A 14,464-nucleotide genomic window follows, 5' to 3' on the forward strand; every position below is an offset into this window, starting at 1 on the left:
AGAAGAACTCACCAAAAAAAGCAGAACTCAAGTCAGGGAAAAATGCCTGCTTTGTAGAGGGGTTGAGGTGATCAGGTTAAATTCGATAACATGTTTTTAGTATTTTAAGCCAGGTGCAGTGGCTCATTCCTGTAATCCCAGCTACTTGGGAGGTAGAGGTGGGAGGATTATTTGAGTCCAGGAGTTTGAGACCAGCCTGGGCAACATAGTGAGACCCCATCTCTTAAAAAAAAAAAGTATTTTGCACAGTGCCTGGCACACAGTGAATGCTCAGCAAATGCTCTTATTTTTGTTAGGGTTTCCTTGGTTTTCTTTGTGGGCCCTTCCACAGCAAGTGGCTGTGAATTGTTACCCAAGGATGATGCATCTGGGGCTGCTGTGACCCTGCATGAGGGAACTCTTCTCCTCTAGGAACAGTCACACGTGGGCAGGGTCAGGCCCCATGGAGCAGCCTTCTGGTGGTGGAGAAGGCACACATGGCTTATAGGGATTTGCTCTCCCTGGTGCCCAGTGTGGTAGCAACAGAACCAAGGCAATGGAAAAACAGGGCCTTTGAGGGGCAGAGGAGTTCCCTAGTTTTCTCTCCCCAAGGACTGGAGTAAGGTCTGGGCTTATGCGCAGTTGCCAGAAAGATCTGAGACCCCAAAGTCACATTGGATGTGGCTAACAGAGCAGGTGGTGACTCAACTGTTTTACCTTGAAAAATAAGAGATGGGACTTAGGGCCCTGGATGGGTGGAGGGTGAGTCTGGCCAAACATAATTCAGTACGTGGTTAAAAACCAAGTCGTTAGAAATGTTAACTAGATCTGTAAACATATCTATATCTCATATGTACCATATTGTGTATGTTAGTGTGTGTATATACATATAACATACTACAATGTTGTTATTTATACTAAGAAATATATTTTGGGCTGGGCGCGGTGGCTCATGCCTGTAATTCCAGTACTTTGGGAGGCTGAAGCGGGTGGATCACGAGGTCAGGAGATTGAGACCACAGTAAAACCCCGTCTCTACTAAAAACACAAAAAATTAGCTGGGCATGGTGGCGGGCGCCTGTAGTCCCAGCTACTCGGGAGGCTGAGGCAGGAGAATGGTGTGAACCCGGGAGGCGGAGCTTGCAGTGAGCCGAGATCATGCCACTGCACTCCAGCCTGGGCGACAGAGCAGGACTCTATCTCAAAAAAAAAAGAAATATATTTTGGTCTTCGACCCAGTTCCTGGCACAGAGCTCTGAAAACCCTTGCTTGTAATTTCCTGAGCGATAGAGGTGCTAGGTGTATCTTTTGTTCTAATATTTGCTCTTTGACCCCAGTTCGTTCCACAGAGCTCCTAATCCCTTGGAATTTCCTGGGTGATAGGAGCATCTTTTGTCCTAATGAGGTGACTCTTGGTGGGTTCCTGGATGGGGGCCGGTCTCCAGAAAGACCAAGCCGTGATGAGAAGTTTGGAGCTTTTAGCTCCACTCCCTATCCTCTGGGAAGGTGAGTGGGCTGGAGATTGAGTTAATAATTGATCATGCCCATACGATGATGCCTTTATAAAACTGTGGGCTTTGGAGAGCTTTCAGGTTGCTGAATGGGTGGAAGTGCTGGGGCATGGTCACCCAACACTTTGCCCTATGTACCTCTTCATCTAGCTGTTCATCTCCATCCTTTGTGATATCCTTTATAATAAACAGGTAAGCATAAGTGTTTTCTGAGTTCTAGAAGCCACCCTAGCAAAGTATCAAACCTGAGGAAGGGAATCCCGATTTGTAGTTGGTTGGTCAGAAGTACAAGTGACAACCTGGGACTTGCAACCAGCATCTGAAGTGGGGGCAGCCTTATGGGACTGAGCCCTTAACCTGTGGGCTTTGCACTAACTCTAACTGGTGTCAAAATTGAATTAATTGTAGGACACCCAATTGGTGTCTGCCAGAGAATTGATGTGTTGGAAAAAACCCACACATCTGATGTCAGAAGTAAAGTACTGAGGGTGTGAGTATATAGAGTAAAAAGAGTTGCTTTTTCCTATGATACATATACATATGTGTGATAGATAGCATATGTAATATAATATACACATATGTAATGTGTTATATACATGTTCTGTATGTTGAATATACATGTGTATAGAGAACAAGAAAGAGAGACATAGCATAGAATCTCTACCTTTTTTTTTTTTTTTGAGACAGAATTTCACTCTTATTGGCCAGGCTGGAGTGCAATGGCGCGACCTTGGCTCACCGCAACCTCTGCCTCCCGGGTTCAAGCGATTCTCCTGCCTCAGCCTCCCGAGTAGCTGGGATTACAGGCATCCGCTACCACACCTGGCTAATTTTGTATTTTTAGTAGAGATGGGGTTCCACCATGTTGGTCAGGCTGGTCTTGAACTCCCGACCTCAGGTGATCCACCTGTCTCAGCCTCCCAAAGGGCTGGGATTACAGGTGTGAGCCACCATGTCTGGCCGAATCTCTACTTTTTTTTTTTTTAATTTTTACCACATATTGAATTATATTGTATATTTATGTTATATTATGTGATGAAACATATACATGTTAACACATATTATGTGTAGTGTAGTATATTAATATATGTATATTATACTGCACATACATATTATATGATATATTTAGAGATACAGTTAGCATCTCTTCTTGGTTTTTACCACATACTTACATTTTATATTTTATATATATTATATATTATTTATTTATTTATTTATTTTGAGACAGAGTCTCACTCTGTCAAACCCGTGCCGCCCAGGTTCAAGTTATTCTCCTGCCTCAGCCTCCCGAGTAGCTGGGGTTATAGGCATCTGCCACCGTGCCCGGCTAATTTTTGTATTTTTAGTAGAGATGGGGTTTCACCATCTTGGCCAGGCTGGTCTTGAACTCCTGACCTTGTGATCCACCCGCCTCGGCCTCCCAAAGTTCTAGGATTACAGGCGTGAGTCACTGTGCCCGGCCTTATTTTATATTATTTTAATATTTTGTACTTATGTATTTCTGACATCAGAAAATTGCCAAACCTATTACAAGATAGGCCATGAGAAAGGGTGGCTATTTGTAGGCATGAAGCCATTTTCTAGGAGCAGCCAGGGAAGGGTTAAGAGTCATGGCCTCCTAGGCCTCCTCCAGCCCAGTGGTCTGCCTGTAAGTGTTGTCTGGAGGCCCTGCCGCTTTCCTGCAGGGTGTGATGATCCCTTTTACTCTGTGCCTGCCAGGAGCCATAGAGAAGTTGAGAGAGGGGTGGAAAAGGGGAAAGAGGGCTGGCTTGGGAAAAGACTCAGATGAAATCAAAGGTGCTGAGTTTACTGTGGGACCTAAGAGTGAATGAAGGGAAATCTGAGAGCGACCACAGCATTTCTTGAGCAATGTGTTTGGCGCTGCGCCAGATATTTTATGCCCTTCTCCTCATTTAATTTAACCCTCCCTCACAACGCCTCTCAGAGGTGGTTACTATTAATTATTAATAAACTTATTTGGATAGATGACATACACACAGTATACAGTTGAAAGGGTCCAAAGACTTTACTGTGAAAGGTGAGTCTAAGAGAAGTCAGACAAACGAATATAGAGATAAAGCAAATACAAACATGCTAACCACGTGAAATCTAGGTGCTGAGTATGCGGGAATTTATTGCACTATTCTCTCAACTTTTCTGTTTGAAAGTTTTTCATAATAAAAGTTGAGGGGAGGGGAAAGTGAGTTTCCCCGCTGTCCCCATCTCCTTTATGCGGTTCCCCTCCCAGGAGGCCAGCACGGATACTAGTTTCCTGCTCCTATTGATACTCAGTTTATATGGGCATGCACGCATGCGTACACACGCAAGCATGCACATGGGTCCATTTGGTTACTTCTGGTACCTTATTGATAGAATTTCATTTTTGAAAGCTTTAGAGGCGTAGCTTTTTAGAAAAGGGAATTCCTAAAGGTGGATCCCCACATTCGCTTTCCCAGGGGAAGGTGACTATTTTGTTGCCCAGGCTCACCCCTAGAGGTCGCCTCTTCGCTTGACTGGCAGCTGCTAGGGCAGAAGGTGCACAAACCACGGTCGGGGCTGCTCCCATGTGACTCATGAGATGCGCAGCCTTCCAAATGTATTCACACTTATGTTTTCTGGCCTTAGCCACGTTTCTTGTGGGTTGCAATACTCAGACACAGAACCCACATTTTGGCTTTGCAGAGGCAAAAAGCTGACAGAGGGACAGGTTGTCCAGAAAGCTTCGCCCACACACTGTACTGTAAACTTCCAGAGGATGAAGAAAACACCTATTTCCAGGCACAAAAGAGACACTTCTCAGTGCCCCAAACATTTCGATGCTGATTACTTGACTAGATTAAAAAATTTTTTTTGACTAAAGGAAAGCCGTTTTATTAAATACATTAGAACTGACTTATAGCATTGGTGTTAATGTCTCTCTGAACGATTATACCAGTCTTATGTTTTGTTCTTATATTTAGGGAGGCAAGATTTCACCACATTATCTCTGGGTCTGTGTGAAAAGGAACTATATTATAATAGTGTGTATATTCCTTTTTAAAAGTAATTAAATCAATGCCAATAGATAAATGACTAGTTTAAATTAACCACACAGAAATGTTATTTGATTTTTTAAATTTATTTTAAGATAGGGTCTCACTCTCTCCCCCCCAGGCTGGAATGCATTGGCACAATTTTGGCTCACTGCAACCTCCACCTCCTGGGCTCAAGTGATCCTCCCACTTCAGCCTCCCAAGTAGCTGGGACCACAGGCACGTGCCACAACTCCTGGCTAATTTTTTCTATTATTATTATTTTTTTTGTAGATACAAGGGTCTTGCCATGTTGCCCAGGCTGGTCTCCTGGGCTCAAGCGATCCACCTGCCTTGGCCTCCCAAAATGCTGGGATTACAGGCGTGAGCCACTGTGCCCAGGCAGAAATGTTATTTTATTAATGTTGAACATGTACAGTAACTTGAAGCAGACTATTATTCTGTTTTCATGCTGCCATGAAGACATACCTGAGACTGGGTAATTTATAAGGAAAAGAGATTTAAGTAATTCACAATTCCACGTGGTTAGAGAGGCCTCAGGAAACTTATAATCACGGTGGCAGGTGAAAGAAGTGAATGCTGAGCAAAGGGGGAAGCCCCTTATAAAACCATCAGATCTCGTGAGAACTCACTCACTATCATGAGAACAGCAAGAGGGTAACTGCCTCTGATTCAATTATCTCCACCTGGTCCCTCCCATGACATGTGGGGATTATGGGAACTGCAATTCAAAATGAGATTTGTGTGGGCACACAGCCAAACCATAGCAAGACTATTTTTGCCATTTAATTATTTAAAATTTTTTTGTTTTATATGTATTTTTTGAGACAGGGTCTCAATCTGTCACCCAGGCTGGAATGCAGTGGTATGATGTTGGCTCACTGCAACCTCCACTTCCCAGGCTCAAACAAGCCTCCTGCCTCAGCCTCCTAAGTAACTGGGACTACTGGGGCATGCCACCATGCCTGGCTAACGTTTGTATTTTTTGTACAGACGAGGTCTCCCTATGTTGCCCAGGCTGGTCTGAAACTCCTGTGTTCAAGTGATATGCCTGCCTTGGCCTCCCAGAGTGCTTGAATTACAGGCATGAGCTACCGTGCCTCACCCTCCCTCTCTCTTTCTCTTTCTTTCTTTCTCTCATTCTTTTGCCATTTAGAATGTAGATATAAATATCTATTTTAGGAATTTTGAGGCTCTTTGAAAAAATGTATATATTGGCTTAAAACACAGATAAATATGACAACATAGCATAGCTGTTAAGAAAATCAGTTTTGATTTCAGGAATCTGCAAACACAGTCACAAAAACAATGAGTGATAAGATGATTCATGTCAACTATTTATGATAATATTTATAACAGCAAAAAATGGAAATAACCTAAATGTTCATGGGTTAGGGTCTGAATTTAAAAATACCTGGCACAGTCATGAAATAGAATATTATAAAGCTGTCAAAAGAATATGGGAACTTTCTGTATATGAAAGGCATATCCATCTTTGCACTTCACCAGAATCTCTGCAAATGTTTATAAAGGGAAATCGGAGAAACCAGGTGATGCTTGAACCACAATTTTAAAAAAAACTTTCTTTTTTTTTTGAGACAGAGTCTCGCTGTGTCACCAGGCTGGAGTGCAGTGGTGTGATCTTGGCTCACTGAAACCTCCACAACCCGGTTCAAGCGATTCTCTTGCGTCAGCCTCCAGAGTAGCTAGGATTACAGGTGCGCACCACCATGCCCAGCTAATTTTTGTATTTTTGTAGAGACAGGGTTTCACTATGTTGGTCAGGATGGTCTCGATCTCTTGACCTCGTGATCCACCCGCCTTGGCCTCCCAAAGTGCTGGGATTACAGGTGTAAGCCACTGAGCCCAGCTAAAAAAACCTTTCTATTTTGAAATAATTATAGATTCACAGGAAGTTACCAAGAGAGTACAAAGAGGTCCTGTGTGCCCTTCACCTAGTTTCTCCAATGGTTGCAGCTCAGGTAACTATAGCACAATATCAAAACAAGGCAATTGATATTGGTACAGTGTGTGGATAGTCCTGTGCTATTTTGTGGCACGTATGGAATTGGGCAACCACCACAATAAAGATGCAGAACTAGCCAGGTGCAGTGGCTCACACACTTTGGGAGGCCGGGGTGGGCGGATCATGTGAGGCCCGGAACTCAAGACCAGCCTGGCCAACATGCTGAAACCCCATCTCTACTAAAACACAAAAAATTAGCCGGGCATGGTGGCTCGCGCCTGTAATCCCAGCTACTTGGGAGGCTGAGGCAGGAGAATCGCTTGAACTGGGGAGGCAGAGGTTGCAGTGAGCAGAGATCGCGCCATTGCACTCCAGCCTGGGCAACAGAGCAAGATTTTGTCTCAAAAAAAAAAAAAAAAGAGAAAAAGAAAATTAGCAGGGTGTGGTGGCCCACACCAGTAATCCCAGCTATTTGGGTGGCTGAGGCACGATAATTGCTTGAACCTGGGAGGCAGAGGTTGGAGTGAATTAAGATTGCACCACTGCACCCCAGCCTGGGAGACAGAGTGAGATTCTGTCTCAAAAATAAATAAATAAAATAAAATAAAATAAAATAAAATAATTTGTATGTGTCAGATGAAGCAAAAAAGAGAGGTCAAGGCTAACCTTTTGTTGGAAAGCTACAACATGTTGAACAGGCCACCTGTTGTACTCTTGGCCTCTGTCCCTAGCTTGTTCTCTGTCCCAAGCCTCCCTAGAAAGCCTTGGCTCATTCTGGAATGTTCTACTCCCACATTCCCAATAATAAAGGCATTTAGGGTTCATAGAGAGCCATTTCAGAACCATCCCACGGATGGATTGCTGTACCTACACACCCACCCTCAGTCCCCCAACTCTGAGCCTCACATTAAAATAATGTTTTAATCCATCTATCATCCTCCCCTGCCTCCCTCTAGGGCTTTACTTGTTAGAGCACAAGGGTGAGGTCACACTCACCTGCGTTAGGAATGCAGGCTCCAGGGTCATGCTGCCCTTTCTCTTGTTCTTGGGCAAGTAACAACTCCTAAACCTGAATTTCCTCACTTACACACTTGAGGTGATAGATAACAACAGTACCAGCCAACAAGGTCACTCAGTTATTCTGAAAATAGTTATAGAGCATCTACTATGAGCCAGCTGAGAATATGCTGGGGAGGAAAGACAAGGCCCTGCTCTCAGGAAGCACCACAAAAAGAGAAAACAGGAGTACACAGCTCAGCCCAGTCTTCAGCACGTGGCCAGCCTTTAAAAAATGTTAGTTGTTTTAATTTTTATTATATATATATTTTTTGTTGAGATTGAGTCTCACTCTGTCACCCAGGCTGGGGTGCAATGGCAGGATCTCGGCTCACTGCAACCTCCGCCTCCTGGGTTCAAGTGATCATCCTGCTTCAGCCTCCTGAGTAGGTAGGACTATAGGCATGTGCCGCCATGACCAGCTAATTTTTGTATTTTTAGTAGAGACGGGGTTTCACCATGTTGGCCAGGCTGGTCTCGAACTCCTGACCTCAAGTGATCCGCCTGCTTTGTCCTCCCAAAATGCTGGGATTATAGGCGTGAACTACTGCGTCTGGCCTGCTTTTATTATAAATATAGTCACACACAATACTTATTTATGGACTGAAATAGAATATGAACCAAGTATCACACACTTGGCCTAGTATATTCTTATTCATTATCAGACATTAATTATGGTTAGCTGTGCTGGTGTCTCATGCCACCATGAAAGTCAGCTCAGTTGCTCACCAAGAGCACTCATTTAATGTTTAAAATCTAGGATAATTTTCTGAATTTAATATCTTGAACATCAGACTCAGTAAGGGTCTCTTGCTGTAAACATACAACTTTGAAGAGTCTTTATGTAAACTTACAAAAAAGTATCTTACAGTTTGTTTGAAGGTTGATATATTATCAAGACTCCCACACAATAAATAGCAATTTCATTGCTTAGAATATACATTTCATAAATAATCAGAAATATGAGATTTAGCAGGGGAAAAGCCCCTTAGAGGAAGTTAATTTTTTAAATTGTTAAAAATGCCTAAAATGTGACTAAAAAAAATAAAAAAGAATAGGGCAGCTGAATAAATGCAAAAACTCTCAAAAGAGGTCTGAATTCAAGGCAAACTGTTCATTATGCAAATTAGTCAACAGGTGAACTGGTCACCTGGCAAATTTATCATTAGAATACCTGGCTCTGGGGCCGGGCGTGGTGGCTCACCCCTGTAACCCTAGCACTTCGGGAGGCCGAGGCAGGTGGATCATCTGAGGTCAGAAGTTTGAGACCAGCCTGACAAACATGGTGAAACCCTATCTCTACTAAAAATACAAAATTAGCCAGGCATGGTGGTGCATGCCTATAATCCCAGCTACTCAGGAGGCTGAGACAGGAGACTTGCTTGAACCCAGGAGACAGAGGTTGCAATGAGCTGAGATTGCATCACTGCACTCCAGCCTGGGCAACAAGAGCCAAACTCCATCTCAAAAAAAAAAAAAAAAAAGAAAAGAAAGAATACGTGGCTCTGGTCACAGTAGTCTGTTCCTGGGGCAGGACCAACGTGGCGGTCATGGGCAGTTTGGGCATGTTGGGAAAAAAAATTTTTTCCTCAACTTTCCTAAGTTCTTAGTTGGAAAAGACCCCTGTAACAAAAGACAGATTAACAAGAGAAAAGCAAAGCAAACAGGAGTTTATTAATGTATGTATTTTATATATGTTAGAGGAACCCCTGCTTACCAGGCCTCTGGTTTAATAACACATGACCAGAATGACTCCCTCTTGAAGTGAGTAACTGGGCACTCATAAGACACTTAAAAGGTTAATATTTAGGACCTGAAAATAGCCACACTCTAAGCTGACCACCAATTATAATTACAGAATATTTATGGCCCTACAGAGCAGCTCCCACTAAGCCTGCAGAATGTCCAGATGTCCTAAGCACGGAGCGAATGTACTTAAAGATAATGATAATGAGCAGGCTTCGATTGAAGGATTAATGGTCATTGACAATACTTAATAGCCACTACCTTTAGCGAGCACATCTGCACATTTCAAGTTTAATTATAGCTCCTTATAGTTTCTTATAAGTAGAGATGCTAACCAAGGATGGCATGTTCCTCCTCCTGCTTTCTGAGGATGCTCTACTTTACTTTGTAACAGGGTGGTTTCCAATAAACTTGCTTCTTTCACTGTGGTCTGTGGCTCTCCTTGAAATTTTTTTTTTTTTTTTTTTTTTTTTGAGATGGAGTTTCGCTCTTGTTGCCCAGGCTGGAGTGCAATGGTGCGATCTTGGCTCACCGCAACCTCTGCCCCCCAGGTTCAAGCGATTCTCCTGCCTCAGCCTCCCGAGTAGCTGGGATTACAGGCATGTGCAACCACGCCTGGCTAATTTTGTATTTTTAGTAGAGACGGGGTTTCTCCATGTTGGTCAGGCTGTCTCGAACTCCCGACCTCAGGTGATCCGCCCACCTTGGCATCCCAAAGTGCTGGGATTACGGGCGTGAGCCACCACGCCCGGCCTGCCTTGAATTCTTTTCTGCGTTAGATCCAAGAACCTGTTCTTGGGGTCTGGATCAGGACCCTCTTTTCCAGCAACATATATACATGGGGGATACCCAGGGAATGAGTCGTTCTCCAGGAATTCCAGCTTATATAGCATCTCCAACAAAGAACAGTGAATGTTTAGAGAAGTGACAAGATGGGAAAAGAACTTGAGTCTCCAGGGGCGGTAACTTGTGGGAAGGCAAGTAATTGGCAGATAAAGGCCAGTGAGTGAAGCTTGTTCATGTCGATTCCTCTGGCGTCATCTCCAGGGGCCCATGAAGGTCTCAAGTTGTCTTCAGTGGTTAACCTTTGTCCTCCTTTTTTTTTGGGACGGAGTCTCGCTCTGTTGCCCAGGTTGGAGTGCAGTGGCACGATCTCAGCTCACTGCGACTTCTGCCTCAAGTGATCCTCCTGTCTCAGCCTCCCAAGTAGCTGGGATTACAGGTGTCTGCCACCATGCCCAGCTAATTTTTTTATTTTTTGTTGAGACAGGGTTTCACCATGTTGGCCAGGCTGGTCTTGAAATCCTGACCTCAGGTGATCCACCCGCCTCGGCCTCCCAAAGTGCTAGGATTACTGGCGTGAGCTACCACGCCCAGCCCCAAGCTTTGTCCTCTTTGGTAGAAGGGGGTACAGGATACCTTTTGTCTTCGTAATCTATGTCCTGCTTTTAGGCAAGTAGAGGAAGGGCAGAGAGCTTTCCTGCATCTGCATCTTCTCAATTGCCTTCAGCTCAACAGTGCTTATAACAAAGAGGCGTATTTAGGGGGTTGTATTCTGATCTCCCACAGACATTGCAGGTGGAGTGTCCTGATGGCAGGGTGTGGATCACATCTCTGCTCTCGGGAGGTGAGGAGAGGAGATCTGGGGCCTCCTCGACTTCCATAGGGGAGGTTGGGCCTGCACTGTCCACCATGACCCATACAACCACAGACAGAAGTTCCTTGGTAGTAACCAGCACGTGTTCATTACAGTGAATGAAAAGACCAGAGCAGGTAGCATGGATCTCAGCCGCAGCTCATGGACCACCCAGCGCTGGGACATTGCAGAGGTTCCCTAACCTCTCCTAAGCCTGAGTTTACTCGTGCAGAAAATGCCAGGGTGGACTTGGAGGATAGCTACAGGCCCTGTGAGCACTAAGATTTCCTGAGACTTCGCTGCTGTCCATGCCCCTCCCCTGTTTTGACCTTTCCAACAGACTGGAGGCTAGAATGAAGATAAGGAGTACCATTTTTTTGTTAGGCACTTGGAGACGGCCCAGACTTTGCTATAGCAAAGGTTAATGTTCTGTCATCTCAAAGATCCATTTCCCCAGGCTGTCGGAATGTAAATGTTAAGGTGATGAAAATAGTGAAGCCTAGGTTCCGGCTCATTTGAGTCAGAGCCCCTCACCCCTCACAGTGCAACCCTGGAGCACAGGGCCTCCTCTGTGGCCTGAACCTTCATAAACTTGGGTTTAGGTTGTCAGCACTGATTTAAAGAGATTTGCTTTGTTCAGTTTGCTTCTGGGAAAGAACTGACATTCACAGCAGGGTTTGGGGGTTAAGAATGAAACCTGAGCTGGCTTCTTCCCCACTGGGTGTGTGTAGAGTGAGTCAGATGTTTGCACAGAAGGCTGTGGTGTCAAATCAAATCCACAAATTCGCAGGCCTTATGCCTTTACCACTTCAAACCGGAAAGGTGTTGCAACATAACAGTTTTAATTGCTAAACCCTAGCTGCAAACCCAAATCTCTGGATTTAATAAGAATTGGGTGTGAAAGACTGTGAACAGTGGCAGTTTTCTGCTAGGTGAGTTTATTTGTTCCTTCATTCCCTCATTTGCTTCCTCGTTGGTGCCCAAGCCCACACCAAAGTCCTCTGGCCAGTCACTGTCTGCGCGCCCTCCTCCTGATGATGGGCCTGTGGTCTCGCCTGTAGGTTTACCTTCTTTCCTGCTCTTGGTTGAGATTTGCGGACCTTTGTATCCACTGTGGTCTCCTTGGAACAAGCAACTGGAAATTCTTCACACCAGCTATGGCTGGTAGGAATTTCGGGCCACAACTCAGGTAGACAAAAAATAAAGCTTTCTTTTCTAGAACTTGACTCTGGGTTCAGGTCTTTGCTGTGCCAGACTGGTATAAAACCTCTAACCATGGTCTTTGCCGGGCACATACCCACTTCCCCAGCAACACGTATTCATTGAGTTGCCCACCGTCCTGGGGGCTGAAGTAAGGCCATGATTAGGGAGGGAAATGAATCTGGCTCTGGGTCATTGGTCCACATAGTTGGTCAAGGGATCTGTTGGTCTTGCTAAGTGGCCCCTTTTGCTTCAGGGTCCTCTGCTGCTTTCCTGCCATCCTGGGGCCCTTTCTGAAGTTACCGTAATGGCTGGTTGTACCCTCCACAGGCTTCCAGACTCTGGACGGTATTCCCAGAGTCAGCTCCCTTCTGAATTGGGAGAAAGAGAGAAAGGAAAATACAAGAAGACCCAACCATGTGGATTAACACCCTATAGCATGATCCAGGCCCACAGCCAGCTCTGTGTTTCCAGGTGGGAGATTACAGACATCTACTTTTTCAAAAGGAATAATAAACGGATAAAAAGCAATATTTTCTAACATCTGTTAGATACAAACTGGACCTGGCACAGTAGCCTTTTGGACTGAGTACTATTATTATTTCCATTTCACAGATCAGAAAACTAAGGCTCAGTGATATAAGAAGCTTGCTCAAGGTCATACTGCAGTGGTGGAAGAGGTTTTAATACCAGTTTTCCTGACTCTAGAGTCCAACAACTTATTTATAATCAGTGCTCAGCTGTATCTTAGATACTTAAAAAATGCTGAACCTATAATCCTGAGAGAGGATTTTTTTTTTTTTTTTTTTTTTTTTTGAGGCAGAGTCTTACTCTGTCACCCAGGCTGGCTAGAGTGCAGTGGCGGGATCTCAGCTCACTGCAACCTCTGCCTCCCAGGTTCAAGCAATTCTCCTGCCTCAGCCTCCCAAGTAGCTGGGTCTACAGGCATGCGCCACCATGCCCAGCTAGTTTTTGTATTTTTACTAGAGATGGGATTTCACCATGTTGGCCAGGCTGGTCTCAAACTCCTGACCTCAAGTGATCTGCCACCTGAACCTCCCAAAGTGCTGGGATTACAGACGGGAGGCACCGCACCTTGCCTGCGAGGGGATCTTTAAACTACATTTTTATGATTATTCTCATCTTGTCCTGGAGTTTGTACTATAGTCTGGCCCCTCTCTCAGTGGGACTAGAAAACACAGCGCCCAGCAGCTACCGTGGCTGCCAGGCTCATGCTATGAGCTCCATAAATACTTGGTGACTGATGGATTGTACATCTGACACGTGATTTTGCATTTTCACATACTTTTGTGTCTGGTTTAGATGTGCCAGAAAAAGTGAGAGGTTGCTGGTAGCGTTGTTTTCTCTAAAAAATAGAAGAAGTCCTTCTAGTTTTGCTTAAAAAAAAAAATTGCCTATTGATATTCCTTCAACTCTTCCTTCATTTTGCCTTCCCAGTTAGTTCCCAGTCTAATCCACTCAGGGTGAAACCCCCTGCAGGGGTCTGACAAGACAGATAGACCTGGGTTTTAAACTCCAGCTCTGATGCTTGCTGTTCAAGTGACCTGAGCTGGTCACATACCTCCCTGAGCTTCTGTTTCCTCCTCCATAAAACAGGGGCAATAATGCAACCAACTTTAGGGATATTGTGAATGTAGGCAGTAGGCACTCAATGGCTAATTCCTTTCTCTGATAATTAAATCAACCTCATCGTCAATTTGAACTTTAAACTTAAGGTCCTTCTGAAAACTCTTTAAGAATGCCATCCCTTTGGATGGATTTAGGAATTCATGTTTACCAATACAGCTAAAAGCTGATGTATCAGTAAGATGTTTGCAGTTGCAAGGAAGAGAAAATACTGACCCAAACTGGCATAAACAGTAAGAAAAGACATTATTCAAAGGTGTGAAGGTTGATTCACTGGCTCAATGGTGGCAGTTAAGACTCAGTCTTGAACTCCTGGGCCTGAGACCCTCCCGCCTCACCCTCCCAAAGCGCTGGGATTACAGGTGTGAGCCACTGCTCCCAGCCTGACCCAGGTTTTTCCATCTGTTTTCCAGTTTCCTCTAGAGTAGGCTGCATATGCTCATGGCCACAGGGTAACTGGAGCTGCAGGTGAACACATGGTGTTTAGACATAGCAACATACAGAGATAGAACAGGGGCCTTTATTTCAGTGTCCCCTTCTCAGGAGTCAGAAATTCCTTCCCAGAAACCTCCCATCAGATATATCCTCGGGTTTTAATGGGCAGAACTGGGTCACGTGCTAGAGTCTGATGGTACCACTAAGAGGGAATAAAACCAATTAGGATTTATCTCTGAGCTAGGGATGAAGCGAC

The 14,464-nt window shown here is 44.6% G+C and overlaps 1 protein-coding gene and 1 long non-coding RNA gene across 4 annotated transcripts in view; both read left to right on the forward strand.

The window, feature by feature from the left end:
* KCTD6 (potassium channel tetramerization domain containing 6) overlaps positions 1 to 14,464 on the forward strand; it is a 69,687-nt gene that overhangs the window by 27,185 nt on the left and 28,038 nt on the right. The window lies entirely within an intron of this gene.
* LOC107970669 (uncharacterized) lies at positions 9,753 to 12,895 on the forward strand. Its single transcript, XR_001713387.4, has 3 exons — positions 9,753 to 11,858; positions 11,988 to 12,115; positions 12,457 to 12,895. It is a non-coding gene; the product is annotated as an uncharacterized LOC107970669 (long non-coding RNA).

The sequence above is a fragment of the Pan troglodytes genome, chromosome 2 (assembly GCF_028858775.2).
Source record: "Pan troglodytes isolate AG18354 chromosome 2, NHGRI_mPanTro3-v2.0_pri, whole genome shotgun sequence".
NCBI lineage: Eukaryota > Metazoa > Chordata > Mammalia > Primates > Hominidae > Pan > Pan troglodytes.